Source organism: Arachis ipaensis, chromosome B6, assembly GCF_059453495.1.
Source record: "Arachis ipaensis isolate K30076 ecotype BB chromosome B6, ASM5945349v1, whole genome shotgun sequence".
Classification (NCBI taxonomy): Eukaryota; Viridiplantae; Streptophyta; class Magnoliopsida; order Fabales; family Fabaceae; genus Arachis; species Arachis ipaensis.
Genome location: NC_142441.1, coordinates 110,775,010 through 110,789,034, shown reverse-complemented (window position 1 = coordinate 110,789,034; position 14,025 = coordinate 110,775,010). Strand labels below are relative to the sequence as shown.

Genomic DNA, 14,025 nt, shown 5'->3' with positions numbered 1-14,025 from the left:
GCTCAAGAAAGTGCATAATTCTAATGAAAACAAAAGAAAAAGACTAGTTAAAATAGGCTAAGATGACTTGTCATCACAACACCAAACTTAAAGCTTGCTTGTCCTCAAGCAAGAAATGAATTATGCTCAGAGATTCTTTCAATTAAGATGGATTGAGGAACACTTGTAAAGTGCAGTGAGTGAAGTGATCAAGTATCAGTGGGGTGAACTCTAAATCATATGCTCATGCAAGGGCTTCAGTGCTCACTAGTCCTCACATATTAGGAGTCTTAGGTCTTAGGATTTTCATCCAAATGGTATAGTAGAGATCTCTTTATATGTAATCACCTTGAATCAGCTTATAGTTACTGTGCTTTGGCCTCGACTCTAAGTATCATGTCTCAAAGCGGCTCTTTAGATAAACTTTCAATCAATACTCCTAAACCAGTTGGTTTTAAGGTATTAGGTGTTAAAGCACCCCTAAGGATTTACTTGCTCAAGCCTCTTTCTTTGACACAACTCAACCACGAGCATTTACTAGGCTAACAACTCTTTGAGTTTTGTTTCTTTTTTTTTTTTCTTCTTCTGCCTAGTAATTGATGCTTAGAGCCTTGGGCCATATTCTTTTTGTTTTTGTATTTTTTTTTCTTTCTTTTGTTTTGTTTGCTGCTTCTTGGATCAATAGATTTTTGAGAATCTCCACAATACTTCTTTGAACTTCATGTCCTGCCTATGAGCTCCCATGCAAGTTTTCACAAGCATGCAACCTCAATACAAAATCACACAACTAGAACCACCACTTCTCCCAATCTTTTGCTTGCCCCAAAACTGATTGATTCCTCAATCCTTCTTTTCAAAGAACTTTCATGTGATGCATTTCTTGAAAATTGAGTGCAAACAAGTTTTGAAGGTAAGAATGTTGTGAACGATCAAGCATCTTGCTTATGGAATTATAAAGAAAGACTATGCTATGCAGGCAGGCAGGGGTAAAAAAAAAACTATACTATGCAGACAAGCAGGGCAGATAAGGATATAATCCAACTTTCAATTACAGCAATATTTGATGCAAAACAATCACTTAACAATACAACCTGTTGAAGTTTACTTGCTTTCCTTCTTCTCATCATCATCATTGCTGGCCTTTATGTTCATCTTTCACCTCTTTGATTGATGATGCTAAACATCTCCAAAAGCTTGTATGATACTCTGTAGTGATATTGAAAGTTGCTTGTTCCCCAAGCACTTGGAAACAATGGTTAATTTTTATGATTTATTTGCGGGCTTTTTGAACTTACTTTGGTGTGGGAACACCAAACTTAGTACCTTGCCAATGGTTAACCATGTGTGATAATTTCTTTTTCTTTTTCAAAAGTGATAGAACTGAAAACTAAGAAAAACAGTAAAATGGCTAACTAGTTCATCCAGTATGCTTGAAGCCTACATTATGCAGAAAGTGAGAATATGTGTTACAATGGGGTTTTGGTGGACACCAAACTTAGAATCCTTCATTCTCCTTTATATTGTTTTGGTGTGTACACCAAACTTAGCTTCTTGCATTATAGATAAAACTACTTAACCTTTTTATTGAAATAGATATGAAAAGATAGTTACCTCCGGTTGGGTTGCCTCCCAACAAGCGCTCTTTTATTGTCACTAGCTTGACATCCTTCACTCTGTTCTCATGGAAGTTGAGGCTTCTGTTGCCTTAGGTTTCCTCCTCTTGCTATGGGCTTCCTTCCCTCTGTTTCTCTTTCCATACCCCTCTTACTTTCCTCCATGACTCCCTTTTCTTTCAACATAGCATCTTTTTCATGGCTCTTTGGGTTCAGAGTCCCCTCCTTCTCACTTAATTCAGCAAGGTTTTGAACCAGTTGTTCCATCTGCCTTTCAAGTCTTCTGAGTGAAGCCTCCTGGTTCTTGCTTATCATCTCTTGATGTTTCTTTATTTCTTCCCGCTCTATTACCACCATTTCTTGAATTTTTATGGACCTCTCCATCAGCATTTCTAGAATATAGATTCTTTGAAAGGTTGGAAGTGGTTGTGGCTGTGTCAATTGTGGTGGTTGATGAAGGTCATTTTGAGCGAATGGTGAGGTAGGACGGGGTTGGAAGTGTGTGTGATTGTTGTTGTGGGGGTGTGTTTTAAGTTGGTTTTTGAAGCTGGGATTGTTGCAGTTAAAGTCCCTTTGTTTTTGGTTTTGGTTCTCAACCCCCCTCCCATTAGAATGAGTTCTCCAAGGTGGATTGTACACATCATTCTGAGGCCTGTGTTGGAGCATGCTAGAGTGATTGCTTGGAGATTGTAGTTGCTCATAATTCTGTTGCTCATGGTTAATGACCCCAAAACTGTGTTCAGCTTGATTACTCCCATATGAGCTTTGAGTCAGGTTGTATGTATGTATTACAGCATGTCTCAACTCAGTGATTTTCCTAGCCATCATGTCCAGTTGTTGTAGAGTCTGCTGATGTATCTGCTTGTTTTGGCTTATTACTGCACGAGCACCTTCAATTTCTTTCTCTTGTGTGAATGGATGCACTTCTGCCTCTGGCTTAACAATTCTTTGTGATGGGTTCAATTTGACTAGGAGCCCATTCATCAGTTCTTCCCATCCGATAATGCTTCCTTGTGGAAAAGCTTCAAACCATTGGGCAACATCATTCATGGCTATGGATAGTTGCTTCGAACTATGGGTTACATTATCATCCAAGGTGGGGATATTACTCTCATGATTGCTAGAATTTGTTGAGTTCCCCTCCATGATCTGCACAGTCACAAAAATTCAAGTGATGATTGAATATTTCCAAGCTCAGAATGTGATTCAGAAGGTTAGCTGGCACAAAGTATCAAACAGTTGATGGACTTGGGAGATTAGTGGCATAAATTGCTTCTCTTGTGTAAGCAAGAGCATTGCATAGAGCCAGAAATTTCCCGGAAAACTTCACTTTGTTGCTAAAGCGAAGTTTTAGTCATCTCAGGCAAAAATTCAAACAGTTAGTGGGTTAGTCGAAATTAGAGAAAAATAAAGAGAAAGTGCTTGATCTAGATCACCACCTCACTTAATCATTGTCAATCTAATCAATCCCCAGCAACGGCGCCAAAAACTTGATGAGTATTTTGGTGAAAAATGAATTTCTCCCAAAACACACAAATCTAACCGGCAAGTGTACTGGGTCGTATCAAGTAATAAAAACTCACGGGAGTGAGGTCGATCCCACAGGGATTGAAAGATTGAGCAATTTTAGCTTAGTGGTTAATTTAGTCAAGCGAATCAAGATTTTGTTGAGTGTTTTGTGATTTGCAGAAATTAAATTGCATGGAATTAAAGAGAGCAGGAAATTAAATTGCTGAATCTTAAAGAACAAGAAATTAAATGGCAGAAACTTAGAGTGCAAGAAATGTAAATTGCGGAAACTTAAAGTGCAAGAAATGTAAATGGATCGAAATGTAAAGGGGATTAGGAGTTGGATTTGCAGAAATTAAACAAAGGAAAGTAACTTGCATCAAACAAAAGAGTAAAAGAAGGTTTGGGTTGAATCGGATCTTGAAGCAGTAAAGTAAATGAACATTAAAAGCAAGAAACAAAATGTAAATTAGGAATTCAGATCTCAGGGCCCAGAGACTAGAAAACCAAGTCTAGATCTCAATGCCTTCCTAGATCCAACAAGAACAATTGCAAGGGAATTGTAAATTGCAAAGAAAGTGGATGAAGAGCAATTAACAGAAATTGAAATTCAATCAAGCAGTAAATAAAGCAGAGAGATCCAAGGTTGAGATTGAAACAGAATTTCTTCAATTCCCCAACCCAAAATCCAAGACAATTGTAATTGAAATTGAAAGCAATAAAACTGAGAGGAAGAGAAGTGAATTCTCCTTCCCCAAGACTAAGAGATTCAAGATCACTCAATACCCAAAGCTCTCCGAAAACTATTATGAAAATTCAAAGGGAAAGCTCCCCGAAGAACTTGAATTCTATCCTATTTATACACTTTCTTCAAATGATCTTCAAGCCTTGAGTTGGGCCTTTGCTGTTGGTAGAATTGGGTTGAAAGAGGCCTTGGTTGATTGCTCTTGAAGTTTGGAGAAGAACCAAAGTGAAGCAATTGAACCGGGTTGGAGTTTTGCAAAAGTTGGACCAAAAGTTGGAGCAAAAGTTAGGGTCTAACTTTTGGTCCAACTTTTCATATCAGCCAACACAACTTGCTGATACTCACGTTGGTGCAAAAGTTAGGGGTCTAACTTTTGCACCAACGTTGGCCTTCCTTGGTGCACTTGTGGCGCCAACGTTAGCCTCAAAGTTAGGGGCTAACGTTGGCGCAAACTTTTGCTCCTCCCCTTGTAGTTTTCATGTGCCAACGTTAGCCTCAAAGTTAGGGGCTAACGTTGGCACAAACTTTTGGTGCCCAGGGAGTGTTTTTCTCATGCCAACGTTAGCCTCAAAGTTAGGGGCTAACGTTGGCGCAAACTTTTGGTGCCCAGGGGTGATTTTCAAGTTCCAACGTTAGCCCAAAAGTTAGGGGCTAACGTTGGGGCTAACTTTTCACCCAAAAGTTTGTGCAAAAGTTTGAGGCTAACTTTAGGTCCAGCTTTTTGCTTCCTGGTTCAATTTCACTTATTCCATTGTCTTCTCTTTACTCCTAGCTATTCCTTCTTGCTTCAACCTTTCTCCAAGCTTTCTTCACCTATCATTAATCAACCAAACACATCAAAGCTATGCTTAAAATCATGAGATATTCATTCTTTCATAATATGTGACAATTATAGTATAAAACCTCATGAAATAGCATGAATTCATACATGGTTGATTAAATCAAAGGAAACATGAAAATCTACCTAATTGGCTTGCTTGTAGCTCAAGAAAGTGCATAATTCTAATGAAAACAAAAGAAAAAGACTAGTTAAAATAGGCTAAGATGACTTGTCATCACTAACATTCCTCCTCAATGTACAATTCGAACTCTATCCCTCTTGATAAGTTCGAATTCTTCTCTTTTTACCTTCTCCTTCTATTCTTCTTTTCCTCTGACACTTCAAGGAATCTCTATACTGTGACATAGAGGATTTCATACTTTCTTGTTCTCTTCTCTTTCATATGAGCAGGAGCAAGGACAAAAGCATTCTTGTTGAGGCTGATCTTGAACTTGAAAGGACCTTGATGCACGGAAAACTTGTCTCACAACAAATTTCCTTCGGCAAGTGTACCGAATTTGTCATCAAGTAAAAACTCACAATAGAGTGAGGTCGAATCCCACAAGGATTGATTGATCAAGCAACTTTAATTAGAGGACTGTTCTAGTTGAGCGAATCCAAAATTTGAGTTGAGAATTGCAGAAAATAAAATGGCGGGAAGGTAATTGACAGGAAAGTAAATGCTAGAATTATAGATCTGAAAGTAAATGACTGAAGGTAAATTGCAGAATTGTAAATGGGAATGGGGGAATTGCTCATTAAAGTAAATAACAGAAATTAAAGAAAATGGGTAAGATCAGAAATGGGGAATTCATTGGGCTTAGGAGATGTTGCATTCTCTAGATCAATTTCATTTTCATCTCTTCCTCAATCAATGCACTCATTGATCTCCTTGGCAATCTTAAGTGATTGAATTACAATTTCTTGTAATTCAATCTCTCAAATCTTGATCAATAGCCAATTCCTTGGTTAATTGCTCATGAGAAAAGATGAAGTATGGTCACTGATTATACCACATGCATTTCCCAAACCAAGTGTTGAGAGGATTATAGTCACATATCCATCCAAACCCAATTTGGTCTAGCATGAGAAAGCATTTCTAGCTTGATCTCTTCATTCCTCTTTCAAGGTTCAGAAGAGATCCAAGTATGAATAGCTTCTTTTTCAAGATAACTACTCAATTGGATGAAGATCGAAAGCTTTCAAGTAAAATCAAGAGAAAAGATAGAAGAAGAATAATGAAAACTAGTATTGATCCATCAAATTACAACAGAGCTCCCTAACCCAATGACAGGGGTTTAGTTGTTCATAGCTCTGAAAAATGAAAACAAAGATGGAGAATACATGATGAAAACCTAGAAGTGCAGAGAAAGTAAATACAGAGAGTAGTTCTATGCTAAGAGTCTCCCTATAATTTCCCACTCTCTAAAATATTTCAAAGCTACTCCTATATATACTACTCTTATGTTCTTCTAGTTGATTCTTCAAGTCTTGGGCCTTTGGATCTTGAGTTTGAAGCAGTTTTCTTCTTCATTGGGCTTAGCTTTTACTTGCAGAGAGAAAGTATGAAGTGGGCAGGGCCTTTGGCTCAGGAAGTTAGTGGTGTTAACGTTCAGTGAAAATATGGGTTCGAGAACGTTAGTGACAATCACCTTTTTCACTAACGTTCCTCACCAAAGTTAAAAGCTACGTTAACCTCAACGTTAGTGGCACAAACGTTGCCACTAACGTTTCCACTATGTCCTTCGCACACGTTATTGGGACTCAACTTTCCCAATAACGTTGAGAAGCCTCCCCCTTCCTACGTTAGAGTCCACGTTAACTTAGTTAACGTGGCTCTTTTAACGTAGGCTTGCCATCCTTCGAGAACGTTAGTGACACTTACCATTGTCACTAACGTTCCAAATTGCCCCTATTTTCCACGTTAAAGTCCATGTTAACTAGGTTAACGTGGCTTCTAACGTGGCCTTGCTAGCCATCTCCAACGTTGGTGACAAAGTTGAGTGTTACTAACGTTGGCTCATCTTTCCCTTATCCACGTTAGCTTCCACGTTAACTAAGTTAACGTGGCTCATGGTGGCATGTGTGGCTCCTTCCAACGTTAGTGACAATGTTGGGTGTCACTAACATTGGCGATCACCTTCTTTCTTCACGTTAGCTTCCATGTTAACTAGGTTAACGTGGGAGTCAACATGGCTCATTGGGGGCTTGTGTTCTTCCAACGTTAGTGACAATGTTGGGTGTCACTAACGTTGTCGACCACTTTGTTCCTTCACGTTAGCTTCCACGTTAACTATGTTAACGTGGGAGTTAACGTGGCTTAATGTGCTTTGGCCAACGTTAGTGACAATGTTGAGTGTCACTAACGTTGGCTCCCCCCTTTCTTCTTAACGTTAGAGGCCACTCATGATCTTGGTCCAACGTTAGTGATAATGTTAAGTGTCACTAACGAGGGCTCCATTTCTTTACTTCCGCGTTAGAGTTCACGTTAACTTAGTTAACGTGACTCTTAACGTGGGCAATGATGGCTTCGAGAGCGTTATTGGCAATCACTTTTCTCATTAACTTTGCAAGTTACTCCCATTCCACGTTAGTGTTAACGTTAATGTAACTAACGTAGCCACTAATGTGGTTCTTCTTTGCTTCCTTTGTCATGAAATCAAGCAATAACGTGCATCAAAGTTCTAGTCCAAGTCATGGGAAATGCAACATCCAATTTTGTTCTTAAATTCATGCAAAATCCTCATGAAATCATGTAAAGTGCACAATGTATGCTTGAATCAAGATGTAAGTGAATATCTACCCAAAACTAGCTTATTTCCTAAGGAAATGCATGAAACTACCCTAAAAATAGTAAAGAAAAGGTCAGTGAAACTGACTAAAATGCCCTGGCATCACAACACCAAACTTAAAGCTTGCTTGTCCCTAAGCAAGTACTGGAACAAGAGAATGATGAATGGAATGCTAAGAGAAATGAGTCATTCTTGTGGAAGTCATGTCCCTGGTTTTATGGTGGTTTCATGCATAGCAACTTAGGCTCATTCCTGGCTTTCAGACCTTTATCATGTCCTAGAATACTCACTTGTTATTGCATCCCATGAGACTTTTATTCATTGATCCTTTTGTTGTTATTTGAGGGCTTATTTTTGTTCTTAAGCTAAGTGCTCTGTAAGGGGGCAACTCTTTAAAATAAGCTTTCAGCCAACACTCCCGAACCAGTTGGTTCAAGGTGCTAGGTGTTGAAACACCCCTAAGGACTTACTTGCTCAAGTCTCTCCCCCATACATACACACCACAGGCACATAGTTTATTTATTTTCTTTTCTTGAGACCTTGGTGTCCAGCACCTCTTTGGGTTACTAAATGCTCTGTGGTGAGGGTTACTCTTGATAGTGGACTTTCAGCTGATAATCCCGGGTTAGTTAACCCAAGTTACCAAGTGATAAGGCACCCCTAAGAGCTTATTCATCCAAGTAGATCCCTCACACAAGAGCACCACAGACACATGCTTCAAGATTAAAACCATTGGTGCCTAGCCTTATTGCTTACTATTTTTCTTTTATTCCTCAACTTTGATTGTTCTTTCCCTTTTTCTTATTAGGATCTTCTTATTTATCTAATCTCATGGGGTGTGTCTCAAGCATAGTATTCATGACAGATAGTTGTCTTCCCACCTTATGGTTGAACCAACTTAGCTAACTTATGACCACACCACAAACTCATGGACTTATTCCCTAGTACGAACTCCACTCTGGTCTTTTGAAAACAATCATTCTCTTTTCATTTGATTCAAAAGGGACAAGCATACAAGTAAGTAAAGAAATGATGCAGTAACATAAAGACCAGCGACAAAAGACATATGCATCAAAACTTTAAAAGACAGAATTAAAATAAAGTTCAAACTACGAGCAACTATTAATCAAAAGTGCATCCGGAATTCCAAATTTCAACAATTCTGGGTACAATGGTATTAAGTAACAATACAACCTTCTGGTGACGATTTCTAGTTGCCTTCTTTCTTTGTCACCATCCTAATCCTTGCTACCTCACTTCCTTGGGTGAAAGTGCACCATTTCCTCATAAGATTCCTGCAAAGTTATTTGAAGTTGCTTGTTCCCAAAGCACTTGAGAAATAGTTAGCTTGCATGTATGCTTGTGATTTCTGAACTTAGTTTGGTGTGTGAACACCAAACTTAGTTCCGTGCCTAGGACCAAACCTTGCATATATGCTGAGAACCTCATATCTTATTGTTAACAAAACACTTATTAACTAAAGTCCAACTACATCTAAGTGGTTTCCCTTGATTGGTTGGAGCTAGCAATGTGTTTTGGGAGTGGAGTGTAATTCTAACTACTGTCCTTTGGTGGAACACCAAACTTAGAATTACACTATCACTCTTGGATTGTTCTGGTGTGGAACACCAAACTTAGCTCCTTACAATACAGGGGAAACAACTTGTGATCTTTATTGAAATAAAGGTGGAAAGGAAAATACCTGAGGTTGGGTTGCCTCCCAATAAAGTGCTTCTTTATCATCACTAGCTTGACGATTCCTCCTTCACTTGAGATGATAGTTTACTCTGGGGTTTTCCCCCATGTTGCCCAGGTAATGCTTGAGTCTTTGTCCATTAACTGTAAAAGTCCTCTCTGAACCTTCATCCATGACTTCGATGTGTCCATATGGCGATACTTTTGTGACAAGAAAAGGTCCGGACCACCTTGATTTGAATTTTCCTGGGAGCAGTCTCAATTTGGAATTGTAAAGAAGTACTCGCTGCCCCTTTTCGAAACTTCTGGGTGCAAGACGCAGGTCATGTCTTCTCTTTGCCTTCTCTTTGTACATCCTGGTATTTTCATAGGCTTGTGACCTAAATTCCTCCATCTCTTGCAGCTGTAAGATCCTCTTTGCACCAGCGGCAATGCTGTCGAAGTTTAGTATCTTGATAGCCCAGAGAGCTTTATGTTCCAGCTCTAATGGTAAATGACAAGCCTTACCATACACTAGTTGATATGGGGACATTCCAAGTGGTGTTTTGAATGCTGTTCTGTATGCCCAAAGAGCATCATCCAGCTTCTTCGACCAATCCTTTCTTGATGCACCCACAGTCTTTTCCAGAATCCTCTTTAGCTCTCTGTTGGATATCTCAGTTTGTCCACTTGTTTGGGGATGGTATGGTGTGGCTATCTTATGTTTTATCCCATATCGTAGGAGAAGAGCTTCTAGTGGTTTGTTACAAAAATGGCTTCCTGCATCACTGATGAGTGCTCGTGGGACTCCAAACCGGCTAAAGATATTCTTCCTGAGGAAGTTCATGACCACCTTGTTATCGTTTGTTGGGGTTGCAATAGCCTCTACCCACTTGGAGACGTAATCTACTGCTACCAAGATGTAATTGTTTGCATATGAGGTTGGGAATGGTCCCATGAAATCAATTCCCCACACATCAAACAGTTCCAGTTCCAAGATGAAATTCTGTGGCATCTCATTTCTTTTGGGCAAGTTTCCAGATCTTTGGCATTCATTGCAGCTCCTTACTAGTTCTTTTGCATCCTTGAAAAGGGTGGGCCAAAAGAATCCGCTTTGTAACACCTTTGCTGCTGTTCTTTCTCCTCCAAAGTGGCCTCCATAACATGAGCCGTGGCAGTTCCATAGGACCTCTCGTCCTTCTTCTTCCGAAACACATCGTCTAAGGATTCCATCTGAACACTTCTTGAAGAGATATGACTCATCCCAGACAAAGTACTTTGCATCATTCATGAGCTTCCTTTTTTGATGTTTATTGATCTCTGGAGGTAATGCTCCAGATGCCTTGAAGTTGGCAATGTCTGCGAACCATGGTGCTTTGTGAACTGTCATCAACTGCTCATCAGGGAAGAGCTCGTTTACACTTGTATCATGTGCTCCACCTTCATTATGAGGAATCCTGGATAGGTGATCTGCTACCTTATTCTCCACTCCTTTCTTGTCTCTGATCTCAATATTGAATTCCTGCAACAATAAGATCCATCTTATTAGTCTTGGTTTTGATTCTTGCTTGGCAAACAAATATTTAAGTGTTGTGTGGTCTGTAAAAACAATCACTTTCGCACCAATGAGGTATGATCTAAACTTGTCAAATGTAAAAACTATTGCTAGCAACTCCTTTTCAGTAGTGGTATAATTTCTTTGAGTATCATTAAGGACTTTGCTAGCATAGTATATCACATGAACTAAGTTATCTTTCCTCTGTCCCAACACTGCCCCAACTGCGAAATCTGATGCGTCACACATCAATTTAAACGGTAAATTCCAATCAGGTGGAGAAATGATAGGAGCAGGGGACAACCTCATTTTCAAATTTTCAAAGGCTAACATGCATGTTTCAGCAAAGATAAATGGTGTATCTGATACAAGCAGATTGCTTAAGGGCTTGGCTATCTTTGAAAAATCTTTAATAAACCTTCTGTAAAAACCAGCATGCCCTAAAAAGCTCCTAATTGCCCTGACATCACTGGGTGGAGGCAATTTTTCAATAAGTTCTACTTTGGCTCTGTCAACCTCAATGCCTTGGTTAGAAACTTTGTGACCAAGGACTATTCCTCCTGTCACCATAAAGTGACATTTTTTCCAGTTCAAGAACAGATTGGTTTCTTGGCATCTTTTCAATACCAAGGCAAGGTGATGTAGGCAGCTAGGAAAGGAATCTCCAAATACCGAGAAGTCATCCATAAAAACTTCAATGAATTTTTCTATCATATCTGAAAAGATAGAAAGCATGCAGCGTTGGAAAGTCGCAGGTGCATTACATAGCCCAAATGGCATGCGCCTGTAGACAAACACTCTATATGGGCAAGTGAATGAAGTTTTCTCTTGATCTCTGGGATCAACTACTATTTAGTTATATCCTGAATAACCGTCGAGAAAACAATAATAAGCGTGCCCTGCGAGTCTTTCCAACATCTGATCCATGAATAGAAGGGGGAAATGATCTTTTCGTGTAGCCTCGTTGAGCTTCCTGTAGTCTATGCACATCCGCCATCCTGTGACTGTCCTTGTAGGAATTAGTTCGTTCTTCTCATTAGGAACCAAGGTAATTCCTCCCTTTTTTGGGACGACATGCACGGGGCTAACCCAGGGGCTGTCCGAGATTAGGTAAATTACCCCCCTTGCCACAACTTCATAACTTCCTTCTGTACCACTTCCTTCATGATTGGGTTCAACCTTCTTTGGGATTGAATGGATGGTTTGGCATCTTCTTCCAGCAGTATCTTGTGCATACATATGGCCGAACTTATCCCCTTCAAGTCAGCAAGAGTCCAACCAATAACATCTTTGTGGTTTCGCAGTACTTTGAGCAGTTCATCCTCTTGATCTTGGCTGAGGAAGGAGCTTATAATCACTAGGTAATTTTCATCTTCTCCTAAGTACGCATATTTGAGAGAGGGTGGCAATGCTTTGAGTTCAAGTTTGGGTGCTTCTGACTTTTCGTTCTCTTCCTTTGGTGCACCTTGTATTTGACTTTCTGCTGTTGCAACCTCTTCACTACACGTAGACTCCTCCTCTATTATACCTTCAGGTTCTTCTTCTTCAAAACTTTCCTGCACTGTGTCTTCAAGTGAGTCCAACCTCATACATTCTCCTATTTGCTCTGGTGGGTAACTCATGGCCTTGAACACATTGATCGTCATCTTTTCCTTGTGTAATCTCAGGGTGAGATCTCCTTTTTGTACATCAATTACAGCTCCAGCAGTGGCCAAGAATGGCCTTCCCAGAATAATGGAAGCCTTGGCTTCCTCCTGCATGTCCAGCACTACAAAGTCTGTTGGGAAGATAAAATCTCCCACCTTCACCAGCAAATCTTCTACGACGCCATGCGGGAACTTGAACGATCTGTCTGCCAATTGTAAGGCCATCTTTGTTAGTTTAGCTTCCTCGATCTTCATCTTTCTCATCATAGCTACTGACATCAAATTGATGCTGGCTCCTAAGTCACACAGAGCCTTTTCCACTGTGATTTCCCTTATAATACAAGGGATTTGAAAACTCCCGGGATCTTTCAATTTCTGGGGTAGTTTGTGCTGAATGATAGCACTACATTCTTCGGTTAGTATCACAGTCTCGTTATTCTTCCAGCTTCTCTTCTTAGTCATGAGCTCCTTCAAGAACTTGGCGTAGAGTGGCATTTGTTCTATTGCTTCAGCAAAGGGTATGTTGATTTGCAGTTTCTTGAAGATTTCCAAAAATCTCGAAAACTGATTGTCATCCCCTTTCTTCCTTAATTGCTGAGGGTATGGGACTCTTGGGACATCTGGTTTCAGCACTCCTTCCCCTTTTTGTAAATTCAAAGTGGGAACTCGAGCTTCGTCCTGCTCTTCTTCCTCTTTAGTTGAGTCCTCTTTTTGTGGTTTCTGGGGGGTTTTCTTCAGTTCTTTCCCACTCCTAAGGGTGATAGCCTGACACTCCTCCCTTTGTGTTGAGCTAGTCTTGCTGCGAAGGTTGTGGCGGGGGATTTGTTTGAATAAGTAGCCAATTTGTGTCTCAAGTTTCTTGATGGCAGCATCCTGATTCTGCATATTGGATATCACCTCTTCTCGGAATGCCTTACTATCTTGAATCTCTTTGCTTATGCCTTCAAGAAGATTCTCAATCTTTGAGATTCTTTCATCAAATGATGACAGGTCAGGCTGAGTAGGGTTATTCTGGCCTTGATATGAATGTGGGGAGTTGTTGTTATGGGGGTGTTGATATGGTTTAAATGTGAAGTGTTGGGTGGCTGCATTGTTTGGATTTGGGCGTCTTTGATCAAGGCTTTGGTCTTGTTGATTTCCCCACCCAAAGTTTGGGTGATTCCTCCATCCAGGGTTGTATGTCTTGGAGTATGGATCATGGTTTTGCCTAGGTGAATTCCCAATGTAGTTGGCTTGCTCCTGACTACCCTCTGCTTCTTCATTCACTCCTTCTTGGGTTGTTGATGAAGTGGAGACTGCTGCTACTTAGTTCCTCTCCATCTTCTTGGTGAGGTTAGCCAGCTGCTGGGTAATGAGCTTGTTTTGGGCCAACAGAGCATCTACATTGTTTAGCTCCATTACTCCTCTTGTGTTCCCTCTTTCGGAAGCATAGAAGTAGTCGTTCTCTGCTACTGTTTCAATGACATCTATGGCTTCCTCAATAGTCTTCTTCTTGTTCAAAGATCCTCCGGATGAATGGTCTACGGCCTTCTTTGACTCATAAGAGAGTCCTTCATAGAAAATGTGCAGCTACACCCATTCGTTGAACATATCTGGTGGGCACCTCCTTGTTAAGTCTTTAAACCTCTCCCATGCTTCATATAGAGTCTCACCATCTTGTTGCCTGAAAGTTTGGACCTCAGCTCTCAGCCT

General features: G+C 40.1%; 1 non-coding gene across 1 annotated transcript; it reads left to right on the top strand.

Moving 5' to 3' along the window:
• Positions 1-13,918: 13,918 nt before the first annotated feature.
• On the top strand, positions 13,919-14,025 carry LOC148562301 (small nucleolar RNA R71). The gene has a single exon (XR_015887166.1). It is a non-coding gene; the product is annotated as a small nucleolar RNA R71 (small nucleolar RNA).